The sequence below is a fragment of the Rattus norvegicus genome, chromosome 5, assembly GCF_036323735.1.
Source record: "Rattus norvegicus strain BN/NHsdMcwi chromosome 5, GRCr8, whole genome shotgun sequence".
NCBI lineage: Eukaryota > Metazoa > Chordata > Mammalia > Rodentia > Muridae > Rattus > Rattus norvegicus.
Genome location: NC_086023.1, coordinates 116,677,861 through 116,693,365, shown reverse-complemented (window position 1 = coordinate 116,693,365; position 15,505 = coordinate 116,677,861). Strand labels below are relative to the sequence as shown.

Below are 15,505 nucleotides of genomic sequence, written 5' to 3'. Positions count from 1 at the left end.
ATTATTTGAATTTCCTCTGATTCTGTTTTATGTCTCCCTTTTCATTTCTGATTTTGTTATTTTGGACACATTCTCTGTGTCTTCTGGTTAGTCTGGCTAAGGGTTTATCTATCTTGTTGATTTTCTCAAAGAACCACCTTTTGGTTCTGTTGATTCTTTGTATAGTCCTTTTTGTTTCTACTTGGTTGATTTCAGCTCTGAGTTTGATTATTTCCTGCCTTCTACTCCTCCTGGGTGTATGTGCTTCTTTTTGTTCTAGAGCTTTTAGGTGTGCTGTCAAGCTGCTGATATATGCTCTCCACTGTTTCTTTCTGCAAGCACTCAGAGCTGTGAGTTTTCTTCTTAGCACAGCTTTCATTTATAGGACACAAGCACAATTTGTGTCCCATAAGTTTGTACCTTCATTTTCATTAAATTCTAAGAAGTCTTTAATATCTTCCTTTATTTCTTCCTTGACCAGGTTTCATTGAGTAGAGCATTGTTCAACTTCCATATATATGTGGGCGGTCTTTCTTTATTGTTATTGAAGACCACCTTTACCCCATGGTGGTCTGATAGGATGCATGGGATTATTTCTATCTTTCTGTATCTGTTGAGGCCTGTTTTGTGCCCAACTTTATGGCCAATTTAGAAAAAAGTACCATGAGGTCGTGAGAAGAAGTTATATCCTTTTGTTTTAGGATAGAATGTTCTATATCTGTTAAGTTGATTTGGTTCATAACTTCTATTATTCTGTTTATGTCTCCATTTAATTTCTGTTTCCATGATCTGTCCATTGATTAGAGTGGGGTGTTGAAATCTCCTCCTATTATTGTGTGAGGTGCAAATGTGTGCTTTGAGCTTTAGTAAGGTTTCTTTTATGTGTATAGATATTTACACATAGATATTTAGGATTGAGAGTTCATCTTGGTGGATTTTTCCTTTGATGAATATGAAATGTCCTTCCTTATCTTTTTTGATGACTTTTAGTTGAAAATCAATTTTATTGAATATTAGAATGGCTACTACAGCTTGCTTCTTCAGACCATTTGCTTGGAAAGTTGTATCTGTCTTTGTCTCTGAGGTATGTTTCCTGTAGACAGCAAAATGTTGGGTCCTCATTACATATCCAGTTTGTTAATCTATGTCTTTTTATTGGGGAATTGAGTCCGTTGATGTTGAGAGATATTAAGGAATAGTGATTGTTGCTTCCAATTATCTTCATATTTGGAGGTGAGATTATGATTGTGTGCTTGTCTTCTCTTTGTTTTGTTTTGTTGGAAAGCGATTCGTTTCTTGCTTTTTCTAGGGTGTAGCTTGCTTTCCTGTGTTGGGCTTTACCATTTATTATCCTTTGTAGGGCTGGACTTGTAGGAAGACATTGTGTAAATTTGGTCTTGTTGTGGAATATCTTTGTTTGTCCATCTACGTTAATTGTGAGTTTTGCTGGGAACAGTAACTTGGACTGGCATTTGTGTTCTCTTAGGGTCTGTATGACATCTGTCTAGGATCTTCTGGTTTTCATAGTCTCTGGTGAGAAGTCTGGTGTAATTCTGACAGGTCTGCCTTTATATGTTACTTGACCTTTTTCCCTTACTGCTTTTAATATTCTTTCCTTGTTTTGTGCATTTGGTGTTTTGACTATTATGTGACAGGAAGAGTTTCCTTTCTGGTCCAATATATTTGGAGTTCTGTAGGCTTCTTGTATGTTTATGGACATCTCTTTCCTTAGGTTAAGGAAGTTTTCTTCTATGATTTTGTTGAAGATATTTACTGGTGCTATGAGTTGGGAGTCTTCACTCTCTTCTATACCTATTATCCTTGGGTTTAAATTACTTATAAATGCCAATTCCTTAATACTGTACTAAGCTCCCCTATGACTTATGTAACACAAGGAGGTATGTCATTTCTAACAGGAATTTGGAGTCATTTCGCTGATGCCATAACTAAATCACACAAACAAAACGAGCACACAAGAAACTAGAATCTTTCACCAGATTCCAGAGCTTCCAAGAAGAAAAAATGCTGAAATTATTCACAAGAATATAAATAAACCATTGGTCATTTTATGTAATTTAACCCCTCCCTTGTCCCTGTTCTAGCCCCTAACTGGACTCGAGTGTTAGCTTTCACATCTCATAAGACTGAGAACCTTCTCTGTACATTTCAACAATGTTCTTGTCTTCCAATATTGGGCCTAATGGAAAGTAAGGCTTCATAATGGTATCTGATAGGAACCTGCTCAGCACTAGATGAAGACAAAAGGAATACTTTTCTCTTTCATGTGATGAACACTTCTGTTTTCTACAGCTTTACATAGCAACTTATACTAACTAAACTACTAATTTACCACATTTAATTACAGGGAAACCACAAACAGACACATATCCCTAAGGAATGACTGAGTCCCTAGTCTGCTATCATGTTATAGAAGTTATAAGGCTACAGAAAATTAATACACTATGTTCACTGAGAAGGGCATTTTTCTTCCAGAAAGAAATTCAAAGTTATAGAGGAACTTAAATCCAGCAACATGGCTTCTCTGGCAATGGATCACATCCAAAGACCTTATATAAGTGAACCAGATGGAAGGCAGACACACCCTGGATGACAGCTGGCTGGAATACAGAAACACCCTTAGTACACACCTTTAATCCCCAACCAAAAATAAAATTAAAGTTAGTTTGTAGACGGCAAAATAATGAATCAAAGCAAGATTTGACAGAATAAGTCACAAACAGGATCCACCCAACTCTCAGGAGAATCCACAAATAAGAAAGAAGACTTAAGGGAGCAGTCCGCAGCCTGGGATGAGGAGGCACTTAACCAGGACAGTTTTACAGAGACAGGTTATAGGTGAAAACAGAATCAGCCAAAACATGTGAAAGAACCAGGAGATTAGAACAAATTGTTAGAATCCAAGCAGAGCAATTTAGTAAGATGCCGAGAGATGCTGATTTGAATCAGTTAGCTTGGACAAGAGGTTGGGCCAGAACATCTGAGTTGTTGAACCAGCCAACTAGTGTTTAGAATTAGGAACAGTGAGCTTATTCAGTAGTAAGTCTCCAAGACAACAATTATTTCTGGCGAATAGCAGGTACATTTATATAAGGATGAAGGGGAGAACAAAAATTGACTCAGAAAGCATTCAAAGAATTAGATAGTTTAGAGGACTCTTTAGGTCTTAGGGCTAAATCCATGTTTCTTTCCCTGTATAACACCATACTTAGTTGCCATGTGACTTTGTGCCACAGATCTCAGCACCCCAATCCTACCCAGTGATAGCTTGTTTCCCAGGAGACCACCACTACTGCCCCAAACCTGGCCCAAGTGGGACCTTCCCAGAGCCCACAGGATACAGGAACCAAAGAAGAGCAGTTTCCCATTTCCATCCGCACCCTGGAGCTGAACCTGTGCCACAGCTCTCAACACCCCAAACCAGTCTGGCTTTAGCTTGTCTCCCAGGAGTGCTGACACACCTAAGGTCACAAGCTTACAGGCTCAAGGTTCAGAGGAGGGACAAGCTCCAGTCAGAGACAACAAGACCAGCTAAAACCAGAAATAACCAGATGGCGAGAGGCAAGTGTAAGAAACTAAGCAATAGAAACCAAGGCTACTTGGCATCATCAGAACGTACTTCTCCCACCACAGCAATAACTGGATACCCCAACACACCAGAAAAGCAAGATTTGGATTTAAAATCCTATTTCATGATGATGATAGAGGACTTTATGAAGGATTCTCTTAAAAGAAATACAGGAGAATACAGATACATAGGTAGAAGCCCTTAAAGAGGAAACACATAAATCCCTTAAAGAAATACAAGAAAACACAATAGTCAAAGAAAATGCAAAATGCAAAAGGTAAAAAGCCCCTAATCCAAAACATCCAGGAAATCCAGGACACAATGAAAAGACCAAACCTAACGATAATAGGTATACAAGAGAGCAAAGATTACCAACTCAAAGGGCCAGTAAATATCTTCAACAAAATTATACGTTGGAGCAGAAAAGAAAATTCCTACCATCACATAATAATCAAAACACCAAATGCACAAATAAAGAAAGAATATTAAAAACAGCAAAAGGGAAAAGGTATCAGACTTCTCGCCAGAGACTCTAAAAGCCAGAAGATCTTGGGCAGCTGTCATACAGACCCTAAGAGAAAACAAATGCCAGCCCAGGCTGCTGTTTCCAGCAAAACTCGTAATAACCATAGATGGAGAAGCCAAGATATTCCACGACAAAACCAAATTTAAACAATATCTTTCCTCAAATCCAGCCCTACAAAGGACAACAAATCGAAAACTCCAACACAAGAAGGGAAACTACACCTTTTTTTTTTTTTTTCAAAAGAAACCCTGAAAACTACATAACCAATCTGACAGGACTCATGGCAGTAATTTATAACAATTTTAAAAGTTATAAAGCTACTTTAAAAGGATTAGCTTCCTAAACTAGAACAAAGGAGTAACGGTGACTTCAGAGGACTGATAAGGTATTGAATGAGACCGTATGTTAATGCAGTAAACCTGACAATAAATAGAATGGAGCTAGAACAAACTTTAACAGAACGAACCTATTCAGAAACTACCAGAAAATCATAATTAAGAATGGCTAAAACAGAAACTTAAAACTTACAACCCATGTATTTGTGGTGCCATTTATAGTCTGTTCAAGTGCATGTAGAGCTCAGTATCATGCTTCTTCAGTAGATGATCCTGGATCTGGTTGACTTTTGTAACAATGGCAACTGTTGGGCCTAAGTCCTGTGATTGAGCAAAGGGAATGGGGGTCATCAACGTTTCTTTTCCCTTTTGACCATTGTGCTCAAAAGTAGAAAACCAAGGTTCATAAGTTTCCATAAGCTGTGAGAACATTGCATGGGCATCACGCTCCAGATACTCAGGGTTCAAGAGAGTTTTCATTTCCTCACTGGGCTGTACAGACTCACTGGCGTGTAGAAAAGCTTGGTGGTCACAGTGAAGGGTGAAGATGATAGGCATTAGCAGCTCATGCATGTCCTGTTTACAAAGCAACTGCTAGCTTTCTCTAGCATAACAGAACAGAACATCTGTAAGAATTTTTCTCACATTTTCTTGTTGGAAAAATTGTATTTCAGGAAACGTTCTTTTGACATCTTGCTCAATCATGGACAGCAGTTCTTTATCTTGAAAGAATTTGTTCCAAAGGCTTCCTTCATCTTGTGAGAGGGGATTGTTGATCATCAGATACTGTTGGTCAACAACTTTCCTTGGATTAGTGATATGTATTTCTTTAATATTCCTATGCCAGGATCTTAGTTCTTTAATTCTACTGATCCATTGACTTTTATCTTGAGGAAGAACACAAAGAAAGAGCTTCCAGCAAATGCTGTGGAATCTGCTGCTTCTCAGCTGCCCATTAATCCCCTTCTGTCTCACTGTTGCCAAGTAGTTGTTATTTACAAAGATTTCTTCCCACTCTCATATATGAATTGAAGTTTCTGTTGGAGTATAAGTTGGAATTTGCTCCCCTTCCATTTTGACATGAATCTCCTCTTGGCTTATTTGAATAACTGAACAAGGGCTTGATGCCTACTTCTTGTTCTTCTGACTGCAGAGGATGTCTACGCAGGGTGGAGACAGTCACCAAAAGTAATTCCAGTATGAGAGTACTTCAGTATATATGACATTTTTCTTATCTTCACCACATTATTAGAAGTTTTCATTGACTTGATCACAAGGGCACATGTTCCATTATGTTCATAGCAGCCTTATTTGTGATATCCAGAACCTGGAAACAACCCAGATGTCCAGTAGTGCATCAGGGCTCCCCAGCTCCTACTCCCTGAATCCTCCTCCTCCCCTTCTTTCTCTCTCTCTCTCTCTCTCTCTCTCTCTCTCTCTCTCTCTCTCTCTCCTTCTCTCTCTCTCTCTGTCTCCCCTCTCTCCCCCCCAACCCCCCTGTCAGTCTGCCGGGATCTCATGGAACATGCTAGGCCTGGTCCAGCCAGCCCATTTTTCTCTTTTTAAATTTTTTATATTCCAACTGTTGCTCCACCTCCTGGTCCCTCCTCCCAGAATTCTTTGTCCCCTACCACCTTCCCTTTGCCTATCAAAGGATGCTTTCCAATCCAGCCAGTCAGCCACCTCAACCACCACCGCATCTCCTGGCCATCCCTCTTTCCTTGAGCATCAAGTTTTTACTGGATTAAGCACACCCTTTCCCACTGAGGCCAGACAAGGCAGTTCTTTGCTAAATATGTGCCTGGAGACACCAACCAGCCCATGTATGATCTTTGATTGGTGGCTTAGTCTTTGGGAGCTCTCAGGGGTCTGGGCTAGTTGACATTCCTGGTCTTCCTATGGGGTTACCATCCTCTTCAACTCCTTCAATCCTTCCCCTAATCTTCCATGGTTGGCTCTAAGTATCTGTATCTGACTCAATCAGCTGTTGGTAGACTGTCTGCAAGCCCAACATAGCATCAGTAATGTAAAAGGAAGAAAACACTCAAGAAAAGTAATAAGAAAACACATAACATACAGAGACCTTAAATGAATGGAAATGTGACAACAGAGGAAATAAATTGTGGGGAGCAAACAGACAACACATACTTTGTACCACTGGGGAAGTCTGTAGAATCTATTAGGTAGTGATTTAGTTAGGATGTCTCTAGGGTGTATACAATGAATGATATGACTTATATTCTTGGATCACAAAAGTCAGAGGCCAAGCAATTTGAGGTTAGTTTACTCAGTCTGTCAACCACCTCAAGGTTCTAGGTCATTGTCTCTGTGATTCTCTTAGATTTCAGTAGAAAACTCTAAAGTCATGAATCCAGTCTTCATATGCTAGCCATCCTAAGGCTAGGAAAAGAAACAGGTTTAGTAAACTTCCTTTATTAAGGCACTCTTCACTGTTGATGAAACTGTGAGACAGGTTTCTGACAGATTTCTATACCTCCCTATATATACATATAAAATTATACATATATCTACATATAAGAAAGTATGCACAGATGTACATATATATTCTATACATATATATTCTACACACACACACACACACACACACACACACACATAATTGGCTCTCATGCCCTCTATCAACAAATATCCTCAGAAATATTATGAGATATTAACACAATGCTGTAAGAATGGCTGAAATTCTTTGAGTATGCTGTTTCATATAATTGGGCAAAATCAGAATTTCTATGCAACAAAGCAATGAAAAAAGAAACATGGGAGCTGCACTTGCTCAATGGTTCAGTAATGTTTTTAAGTTGTTGAAATAAGAAATAACTGCAAAGAATATAAGTTGGTTCTCTTCACCACTGGGCTTCAGTGTAGCTTTTAGAACTTAAAAGCCTCATAATTCATGCATTTCTGTGGAGATCACTGAAACACTAGACAAGTGCAGTCATTGTGATATGAATAGTGAAGGGCAGAAATGAATCAGATAAAGAAACAAAGCAAGTATTGTAGAAGCACCAGAAAGAGAAGGCAGGTGCAAATCTGCAACCCTGAGAGAGGGTCAGATGTCATGAGGAGGTGTAGTTATAGGCCAGGGGTAGTTCGGGGCAACTGATGGCATGCAATCCTGACAGCTGTGCCTTTCTACTAGATTGTTGGCAATCATAAATGGTTCTGTGGAAGAACTCATATCACAGAAGTTTAAAAGTGCCACAAATGAGAGCTTTCAGAAAACTTTTTTCTTCTCAGAGAGTTGGGCATTGAATATGTATTACCATACTATTACAAAAATATATTCATATATTTTGATTATTATTACACACTAAAACAATCTCAATTGAATTTCTATTTTCTGCTCCTTTGTTTCTGTATGTTTACATACATATGTGCTGTGCTAAGCATAAAGATGAAAATTTGTGGAAATCTCCAGGAAAATAATTATAGAAAATGATATTTTCTTCAGATGTCTTATTCAAATTGACAAAATAAGTGTCCTGGACTTTAATAGGCATCTTACTAGAGAAATGTCTTCAAGCCATTTGCTTGCCTATCTATTTACCCTGTCTGCAACAAATAATTTCATATTATGAATCTACTCCACATGGCAAGATATCTCCTAATATTTTCTATAGATATGTATGAAAACTATCTGTTCCCCACAAATTCTTTGCATCTTAGTGTTGGGACGGACACAGAGGGCATTGACTGAAACTACTTCAGAATTTAGAAATATTCATTCTAATCCATCTTCCTGGATAGAACAGAGATGTTACCATGTTCTTGCTTTGAAAGTATGGGATATAGCCCTTTAAACGATTACTCCAATATACTCATATACTTAGACACTTAGTCCCCCATTGGTAGCACTGTTTGGGGTAGGCTGTAGCTGGTGCAGTCAGTGGCATATGGAATGAGTCTCTGGTGGAAGGCTTTGAGAGTAAAGGCCTCATGAGATCTCTAGTTTGCTCTTTGTTTTGTACTAGAGGTTAAGAATATGAGTTTCAGTCTCCTATTTCTGGCACTGCACCTATCACCATGCTTGCCAACATGCCTGTCACTTGCAGCTTTGCTTCCATAACAGGATCAACATCTATCCCTCTGGAACCATAAGCCCTAGTAAACTGTTTTTGCCATAAGTTGCTTTTGGATGTGGTGTTCTATCATAGCAACAGAAAAGTTAACTAATGAAAAGTATAAAGTTTGTAACTAGCTTTCGTTATTCAGAACTCATAATTGTTTAGCCAATATAGACATGAAGATCTTCCGAAGGCTTTGAGTCTTATAATATAGAATACAATCTTTTATTGACTAATTTTTAGGTATTAGAAAACAGAAGGTGGATAATTGTGTGGGAGGCATTTAGACAGATGGATCTCCTTTTGGTATGTTTTAGGCAAGTTCAATTCTATTAAACTTAATTGATTTCTATTTGGGGTATTCCCTATGTAAAAGAGAGGTAGGAAATTCTCTTGTGAAGTGATTGATTCTGTTCTCATTTGGGTTTTCTAAGTATTGGGATTTAGATATTGAATTTTGTTGAAGCAAGTCCTCTTTCTATGCTTGAAGAGCCACCATAAATCATCTTTACAGGTTGAATAATCTGCTTACCTTCAAGTTTTCCTCCTGAATAGCATCTCCCTCCTACATTATATGTCTTTCTAGATGCAAACTGACATAGATACATTTGTTAACGACATGAACTGACTTGATATATTTTCAATGAACAAAGTAAAATAGACAGGAAATTATTTTTAAAGGATTCCATAACATCCCCAGATAGAGTCAGTTGTACAAGTCCATGAGAACAGTGAAACACTCCTGTAAAATAGATATTACCAGCTACCAGTGCCCAGTATTATGTATTTTCTAACATACCATCATACCATAATCTTATGCTCATTCATGAGAAGAGCAAGAAACATGTGTGATCGCATGCACTTTGCATGAAGACTGACCGAGTGAAGGTCAAAGAGTGAGATTAGAGCATGTCCCAGTGGAGAAAGGTAACAGATATTTGGAAGCAACTGTTAAGATGCACCAGGCTCGGAGCTCAGGAGTTTATTCATCTCACCACAAAACTATGAATTATCATCAGTCACTTGGCACTAATGAAAAATTAAGACAGAATGATGCGAACTAATCCATCCTGTTTACACAGCTCATATATGAGACCTGACATTTAAGTCAGAGTCTCCAACTTAGCATGTGTGACCAACAGGTACAGTGTAACAAGAGATAACAGCTCTGATGTTGGCTTCTTTATTTCTAGATCATAACCCTTTTACTGTCAACAGTTCTCATGTCCTACACTCAGGTTGCACTTCCCAGGGACTGTAAGCTAGAATTGGATCATTAAGAAAACTGAGTGTAGCAATAGTGGTGGTGAAAAGCCAGGGAGTGTTTATAAAGAGGGTTTAGCACTGTGCTCAGAAAGATGTCAGATTGAAACTGGCCTTTAGGAAGAAGTATATAGATGAGAAACCGGGAAATCTGGTAGATGATGTAATCAAGTAATAAGGCTTATGAAAATCTGAGTAACAAATTAAAGCAATTTCTTAAAAATATCCAAAATTCTTATTCAGTACTCTGATAGTTCTACTGAAAAATATAAATGCAATCACTGTTCTTAAGCTAACAGTCCAACAATTTGAAACTTCTTTACAAGTTTTAAATTATTGCTAGTATCAATGAGCTGACTTAGACAAATTCTTTGCTTTCTTTAGCCTGAATTGGAATAACAGTTCCTTTATCTTCATATACATCTTCAATGCAATAAGGGCTAGAAAATGTCTTCGATTATATTGTTCATATATGTTGGTGAATAATCTCTATACTGGTAAGTAGGTTCAGAATTCATTTAGTGTGATTAATTAAGGAAGAGAAGATAAGCTAACTCCCTTCAACTGTCTTCAACTTCTCAATATAAATAGTAGAAAATATAAATAACTACAAAATATAAATTTTAAATATGTGGATAAGTTAGAAATATCAAAATAGGGTCTGAGATTTTATGGTCTTATAAATGTTTTAGGGATATGTTATGCACATTGTAGTGTTATGGGGCAAATACCTCTCTGATAAAAGTAATATATCTATAAAATGTGCACTCCTGTCTAATTGAACTATTTGTTATTGCTTTTACTTGTAGTTTTTTGAAAAAAATCATTTGTTTATTTTCATAAGAATCCCAAGTTTGGAAATGAATCAGCACATTCCAGGCATGCTGGCTGATGCCTCTAATCCCAGAACCTTGAAGGGGGATCGAGAGGATCTTTTTAGTTTTAAGGGTAGACTAACCTAAATAGCATATCTCAAAATATAAAATGAAAAAGACACTAAGTTTAATGTGTGCAATCCATTTTGACCAAATTCCATCTGTAAAATAATGGAGCATTAGAAAATTCATTGGAAGAGAGATTTGAAAATCATACAGAGTTATATTTGCACATCAAAAGGAGAGCTGGTGAAAAATAATCCTCACTGAAAAAGTAGTTTCTGTTTTATAAAGTGGTAAAGAATGTGAGGAGCAGGGGTGATCTGAAAGCAGAATGTGGTATAGTGAAAGCAGACAGGGTGTTGCACAATATTTAATTACATAGTGAATCCTGAAATTGTGTTATTTACTAGAAAATCCCATATCTAGTTGTGGTGTGGCTCAACCCCAGTACATATCATTAATCCCAAACTATGAAGATAATCTACTATGTAGAAGAAAGCACCTATGTTTGAACATGATTTACAATTGAATGACAAAGTGACCAATCAGATAAAGATTTGATGTAATAGGATGTACCCAACTCTTACAAGAACAAAGAGAAAAGAGAGGCTATTCAAGAGACAGTAGGACCAAGAAAGAAATGGAGAAAGGGCAGTATTGCAGGGACAGTTGAACAAAGACAGGTTCCAGAAAGAGAAAAAGCCACACACAGAGGAAGACTCAATGAACCAGAGAATGAAACGGAGCTGGAAGATTAGAACAGATTGCCAAAGTTAGTATGCAACCAAGCAGAGCAATTCAGTTAGAAGCTGAAAGAAGTCACTTTGAACCAGTCAGCACAGAGAGGGGTTTTGAGACAGAACAGCCGAGTTGACCAGTCAGCCAGCATTCTTAGCAAGAACTAGAAACAGTGAGCTTATTCAGCAATAATTCTGAAAGGCATTGTAGGCCTAGACACAACTATCCGGAGGCTAGAAGCTTCCATGTCTAGACCCAGGTTAGCAGATGGATATAGTAAGCCTCAGAGAGAACAATTACTACAGGTAAATAAAAGTTACTTTTACATCTGGTGCAACCCAACATGATTAGAGAAGGAAAAAGCCCACCAGAGTTGAAGAGTTGTAGAAAGAAGAAAACAGAGGACAGCAGACCTCTGACAGAAAGCCACAAAGAAGAAATTCACCTGGGATTGTCTCCGGAGTAAGCATTAGTTCTTTTAGTTCCTCTGGACACCCAGAGAGGTTGGGGAAACTCTTAAGCAGCAGGAGTAGCAGAGGCAGCAGGAGCACCAGGAGTAGTAGGAGCAGCAGGAGTAGCAGGAGCAGCAGGAGCAGCAGGAGCAGCAGGAGCAGCAGGAGCAGCAGGAACAACACAGAAGTCTCTGAAACACTGAATCACAGTAAGCCTTCCTAAAAGATAATTTCAATTATGTAGACAGACTTTTCATGCATTAAAAACAGAATTGGGAAACTCCATTTCAGATCCCTTAAGAGCAAGGAAAGGACTTGAGGGGATAGAAATATTACTTGAAAAGGCCATTACAGTACTCACTACAATTGTGACCCCTGGAATAAATCTCTCCCTACTTTCAATTGCAATCTTTATAATTTTCTCTCTAAAAAGGCTTAACAAATAGCCCTACAACAAGAAAAATTAGCTATGATAATACAAAGGCTTGAGAGACAAGAAACAGAGGAAATAAGGAAACAGTAAATTCTTAATTGCGAGTCTCTGGTACCTAATAAAATTGAGGATTAAGATAGACAGCCCATTGCCCATGAGTAAGAAGCCTGTCTAGCTGGCATGGAACCAGGCATAGAATTTGAGTGGTTACATGTCTAGTTTATATATGTATTCATAAAGATCTAATTTTACCTTTATAAACAGAAAGGGGAAATAAGATTAGTTGAAAGTCACTGGGTGGTAGAAAATACTACTGAATTAAATCAACCTGTACACTTTCAAGATGTTTTAACATCAGAATAGAACTCAGAGAATGTATTCATTTAGGAAAGAGGTTTTGCCCATGAAACAGTATGGGTTTTATCAAAATTTATGAAGATCTAATCTGAGCAAGAAAAGATTCCACATGAAAGTGTACCTTCCTAGAGTCATACTTTCATGTGGAAATTTTTCTTACTCAGAAAGACAGCAATGCAGATGACACAGAAAGCAGACCTCACCCTCCACACACACACACACACACACACACACACACACACACACACGTGAAAACAGTTCAACAAATGAGCTGAAGATGGACAAATCATTCATCAGACTGGAAGATTGAATACCTTGATGCTGAAATGGACTGTTGCTGAAGACAGATGATCAGGCCTGCAGATTGAAGGAGCATCACATTGATGGACATCTGGATTATAAGGACATCTGGATGCTTAACTTTTGGTTATAAAACTTATCTAAAAGTCAAACAATATACAACTTTTAGCTTAGACATAAAGGGAAAAATTGTTCAATATTTTACACTGTGATCCCTAAAATTATATTTACTGAAAAAAAATACATTTCTAGTTGTGGTATAGCTCAGCCCTTAGTATACCTTAATCCCTCTGGCTGGAATACAGACATGCCCTAAGTACACACCTTCAATCCCAAAGAATGAAGGTAAATTTGGTTTGTGAAAAGAAGCACTATGTTTGAAAGGTGTCTAATTCAGTGGCAGACAAAGTGGCAAATCAGAGAAAGATTTGACAGAATAAGTTATGTCCAACTATCATGAGAAGAAAGATCAAAGGGAAACTACTTGAGGGGCAATGTAGACAGAGAGAGGAGAGAAGAGGCAGTTTTACCTGGAGAGGTTTACAGAGATAGGTGGCAGAGAGAGAGAATAAGCTAGACACGCCAGAGAATGAGAATGAGGCAGAAGATTAGAACAGATTGTTAGAGTTAGTGTGAGGCCAAGTGAAGCAACTCAGTTAGGGGATGGGAGAGAAGCCAGATTGAATCAGCCAGCTTGGAGAATAGTTTGAACCAAAACAGTTGAGTTGAACCAGCCAGTCAGAGTTCAGAAAGAACAAGAAAGGGTGAGTCTAATCAGAAGTCTCAGTAGCTGAAAATATTCTGGGCCTAGATAAGATAGTATGGAGGCTCAAAGCTTCCAGAACTAGACCTGTTAGCAGACTGAGGCAGTAAGCCTTGGAGACAATTACCTCTAGTGAATAAAAGCTACTTTTACAAAAGGGTAAGGTAGGGATTGAGGAGATAAGGAGTGTGTGTGTGTGTGTGTGTGTGTGTGTGTGTGTGTGTGTGTGTGTGTGTGTTTACACCTAATCTGTGCAGAAGCCTGCTATTTTGTAAGCCATTAAAACCCAGCAGTTGACCAAAACAGAAGCAGAGATCCATAGCGAAAATTAGAAAAAGCTCGGGAGTCTTGTAGAAAGGTTGAGGGAAGGAATTGAGGGACCCAGAGGCAATAGGAACGCCATAAAAATATGAAAAGAATCAACTAAACTGGTAACTTAGGGCTGTGAAAGACTGAGCCACCAACCAAAGAACATACATGGGCTGGTCATAGCCTCCCCACACATATGTAGCAGATATGCAATCTGATCTTTATGTGAGTCTCCCAACAAATAAAATAGAGGCAGTTCCCGACTCTGTTGCTCACCTGTGGATACTATTGCCCTAAATGGGCTGAGAGGAGAAGGGGTCTGTGATTGGAATGTAAAGTGAACAAATAAATTAGTGAAAAAAATAAAATCAATTAAGGCAGGATCCGCACAAAATAAATCATAATGAGTTATGCAGAAAACCCCAATGAAATAACCAAAGATGAATGGATGGAAAGGGTCAATGACTTACATGTTCAATGAGCAGATATGAACCGACTCATCATGAACTACCAGAAGGCTCGAAGGACACCCCAGAGAGAATTCAGATGGAGTCTGGGATTGAACCAAGTGTGGACCTAGAAACACTTGATGAGCAAATCAAGATTTGGGAGTTGATTCTGAAGCTTCAGAACCAGGAGGCATTGCCTTGATCAACAGCCTCCACCCAGAGCTCCTAGACACAAACTGGGATCTTTACCTCCACCTTCAGCAACAACACTTGATTGAACTTCTCTGTCAGCATGAGACAGAAGCAGCATTGGATGCTGCTCAGATGCAAATAGCAGAGGAGGGTGAGGAAGGCAGAGAATACCTCACAGAAATCGAGCACACATTGGCCTTGCTGGCCTTCGATAGCCCTGAGGAGTCACCTTTTGGAGACCTACTCTACATGATGCAGAGGCATATGGTATGGAGTGAAATTAACCAGGCTGTTCTGGATCATGAGAGTTGAGAGTCCACAACACTCAAGCTGGCAAAATTACTGAAACTGATACTTTGGGCTCAGAATGAGCTAGACCAGGAGAGAGTAAAATATTACAAAATGACAGACCTCAGCAAAGGCGTGATTGAGGAGCCCAAGTAGAGCCTGTGCACGGACCCAGTACTGTCAATCGGCACAGGACTCTATCTCCTCCGGCTGTAACTGTCAGATTGTCACCACGGTGGAGAACCTTTCCCTTGTACTTTTCTTTGAGCCCATTGTTTAAAAGGGGGAAATGGCAAACCCATGATGGAAGACACCACCTCTGCCATGCCCTGTATCCGAGGACTGCAGTTGACTATCCTCCTGCTTCCGGATTGCTGGTTCCAGAAGAAGTTGTTTGCCACTGTGTACTGCACTGCTAGAGAGCATCATCTCAGCTGAAGACCTCACACAGGAAAAGTACTCATGCTTCTGCTGCCTGCTAGCATGCATGGGGGCAGGGATTTATCTTCCTAACTCTCTGCAGATCTTCCTGGTTTTCCTTACCCCTTCTTGTCTTTCTTTTTCTTCCTCCTTTT

General features: G+C 38.8%; 2 pseudogenes; one reads left to right on the top strand and one right to left on the bottom strand.

Annotated features, from left to right (window-relative positions):
• Positions 1-4,600: 4,600 nt before the first annotated feature.
• On the bottom strand, positions 4,601-13,020 carry Tbc1d5-ps1 (TBC1 domain family, member 5, pseudogene 1; annotated as a pseudogene).
• Positions 13,021-14,404: 1,384 nt separating this feature from the next.
• Gid8-ps1 (GID complex subunit 8 homolog, pseudogene 1) lies at positions 14,405-15,234 on the top strand (annotated as a pseudogene).
• Positions 15,235-15,505: the final 271 nt, after the last annotated feature.